General features: G+C 55.1%; 3 non-coding genes across 3 annotated transcripts; all 3 read right to left on the bottom strand.

Moving 5' to 3' along the window:
* Positions 1-1,066: 1,066 nt before the first annotated feature.
* TRNAV-AAC lies at positions 1,067-1,139 on the bottom strand. Its single transcript has one exon. It is a non-coding gene; the product is annotated as a tRNA-Val (tRNA).
* A 588-nt stretch (positions 1,140-1,727) lies between these two features.
* On the bottom strand, positions 1,728-1,800 carry TRNAV-CAC. The gene has a single exon. It is a non-coding gene; the product is annotated as a tRNA-Val (tRNA).
* Positions 1,801-2,496: 696 nt separating this feature from the next.
* Positions 2,497-2,569, bottom strand: TRNAV-AAC. The gene has a single exon. It is a non-coding gene; the product is annotated as a tRNA-Val (tRNA).
* Between the last annotated feature and the right edge of the window lie 304 nt (positions 2,570-2,873).

The following is a 2,873-nucleotide window of genomic DNA, read 5'->3' as shown; positions in this document are numbered from 1 at the left end:
AAGGAGGAATGCATGACTGCAAAGTCTCCCCCTCCACCCACTCTTATTTTCTTCAGCTCACTCGTGGGATGAATGAATGCAAAATGCACGGGGGGAAGGGAACACACTCATTGCTCGGTTTCGAGGACAGCAGAATCATCTCTTGGGGTGCAACATCCAGGAATGGCGCTGAGCCATGGGACAAGCATGGCGAGAAACTCAACCTGGGCAAGAGAGGCTGGATGGGGGAGTAAAAATGCAAGAGGAAGAGAGGAGAAATATTTACATCATATTTAATCCAAAGCAATAGCAGCACCCCAGGAGCAAAACCAATGTCATGCCAGGGCAGCACCAAATTATTGATCACCATGCAGCAGAAAAACTCTACCCCCTTGGCATATAACCCCCAGTGCTGGATAATTCCCACCCTGGGCTCTATTCAGGGCCTGTCCCACGTTACCGGATCGAGGGCAGCAGGGAAGTCTGCAGGCAGGAGGCAGGGTTGAAGGCAAGCTGGGAACGCAGTCCATGGGGTGGACCAGCAGGGTCCATGACCGTGCATGGACACTCCTCCGAGGCAGCTTGCAAAAGGGCCAAATGCTTCAGGACCGAGCTTAAATAGAGCCCCTGGGGCATGGGCAGGGGGTGGGGGGTCCCAAGTGGGGCTGATCAGGGTCATTAATGCTCATTAGTGCCCTCAGTTGGTCTTTCCACACTAGGAAAAAGGGCTGATGGTCTCTGCGGGCGCAGCGGGATCCCTCCATGTGAGCTCGGGACGTGACAGCAGAGTCTTCTCGCCCTGTGTCTAGGCTGGTGATGGAAAAAGATGAGATCTGATGAAGTAGCAGGCTGTAAATGCAAAGTATTCCTCTCTATCCGTGTGGAAAGCAAACACCAAAAATTAGGGATGTAAAAGAAGTGCTGGGATGAAGCATTCATCTGACCCCATCCACTGGTCTCAGGTTCAAAACCGCCTTAAAAGAACCACTAAATTAAATGTCAAAGAGCACGTGGGTGTCCTGTATAACCACATCGCAGAGGGGGGTGAAACAGAGTAGAGGAGGGGGGAAAACACCTGAAAAAAACGTGTTTCTGCCTGGTTTCGAACCAGGGACCTTTCGCGTGTTAGGCGAACGTGATAACCACTACACTACAGAAACCTGGAGGCGGCCCGCCGGGGGGGCGGATTTGTCGGAATCCGGAATAAACCTCGTGTCACCGCATCTCCGGGGGGCGGATTGGTCGGAATCCGAAATAAACCTCGTGTCACCGCATCTCCCCCATTCCCAGCCATGCTCCCCGCATCCCTTTGCCCTTTTCCCACGCCTTCTGACGCTTCTTCTTTTGCCCCTCCTTCCCCAAGACCACCAACCGCAAAAAACGATCCCTCGCCCTCTGCCAGCGCCCGTGCCGGCCGCCCTCCGGCGCGATCTCTTCAGGGCCGGCAAGGCGACGCACGCCGCCAAGGGAAACCCAGCGCCCGCTGCTTCGGGCCGCCGCAGCGAATTCCACAACTAAACCTGCGTTTTCACGGACGAAACGCACCGGGAAGACGCCTTCCCCACACACCCCCCAAAAAAAAGAGTCGAGGCCTCCGCCATCGCCTCCCTGGCAAGGGGCAGGGCCAACGTCCCTCCTCCAGTTGGCCAACGCAGAGCCCAGCGACGCTCCGCTGTCCCCGCCGCCGCGCAGAGTGACCCAACTCCTTTAATATCGACAAAATAGGGGAGGAAAAACCAGAAAAGGGGTGTTTCTGCCCGGTTTCGAACCGGGGACCTTTCGCGTGTGAGGCGAACGTGATAACCACTACACTACAGAAACAGGGTGATTTTGGGGGGTTGGCACCATGTCTGGAATAGGAGGAACCCCATCTCCCTCAGCGCACGCTCCCGAACACCCCAAGCTCCTCTGGCAAATGCAGCCCTCTCCCATGTTGCTCCCCCTGACCAGACCCCAAAAACGCTTCTTTCAGCCCCTTTTCTCTGACCGTTGCTCTCGGACCCGCCGAGCTTCGCCCCCAAGCACGGAGCCGTCCCGCTGCCCGCGAGGCCTTTCCAAGGCTCCGGCGCACACGCAAGAGGTCCTCGGCTCAAAACCGGGCTGACACAGCCTCACCTTTTTTCCAGAAAACTCAAAAAACCCCAGCCCGCTCCCTTCTGCCGCCCCATCCAGAGACAACTCGGTTGGGCCCCGATGGGGCGTTTCACCTCGTTTGCTTTTGGCTTGGGCTCCTCCACGGCCAGCCCCAAGGGGAAGGAAAGAGGTTGGTTCTGTTGCTGAGCCGCAAGGCATTTTTGGCAAGAATGAAAGCATTTGTAGGCGTATTACATATATTTAAAGGTCAATAGGTGTGCGTCGTGGTGTGGAAAATGAAGGTTTTGACGGCGGGGACGGCTCTTCTCGTCTTTTGATTTCCAGCCCTGCTGCTCTGCGTGTAGAAGCAATGCTTTGCTGAAGGGCGTGAACGAGCGAAAACTGGAGATGTTTTAAAACCAGCCCAAAAAGCCTCAAAAGAGGTGTTTCTGCCTGGTTTCGAACCAGGGACCTTTCGCGTGTTAGGCGAACGTGATAACCACTACACTACAGAAACGCGGTGCGACATGCTGGGGGTGACCCACTCGTGACAGGATGGACCAGGTCTCTACCTCTGCCTTCTCCCGCCTCCTTTTCTACCGAAATTCCCCTCATATTTGCTGTTAGCATCAGAAAATGGACATTTTTTGAGTCATCCGCACTCGAGGGTATGAAGAAAAAGAGGTTTTATTTGGGACGTGGCCCAACAGCGACGCGCAGAGAAGTCTCGCGCCCCCCCCGAGGACGAAAAATAAAGATTTTTAAAGAATTTACTTTTTTTCTCCAGGAACTTTCCCTGACCGGGAATCGAACCCGGGCCA

Source organism: Phaethon lepturus, unplaced genomic scaffold (assembly GCF_000687285.1).
Source record: "Phaethon lepturus isolate BGI_N335 unplaced genomic scaffold, ASM68728v1 scaffold22521, whole genome shotgun sequence".
Lineage (NCBI taxonomy): Eukaryota > Metazoa > Chordata > Aves > Phaethontiformes > Phaethontidae > Phaethon > Phaethon lepturus.
This window is presented reverse-complemented; position numbering and strand designations above follow the sequence as displayed.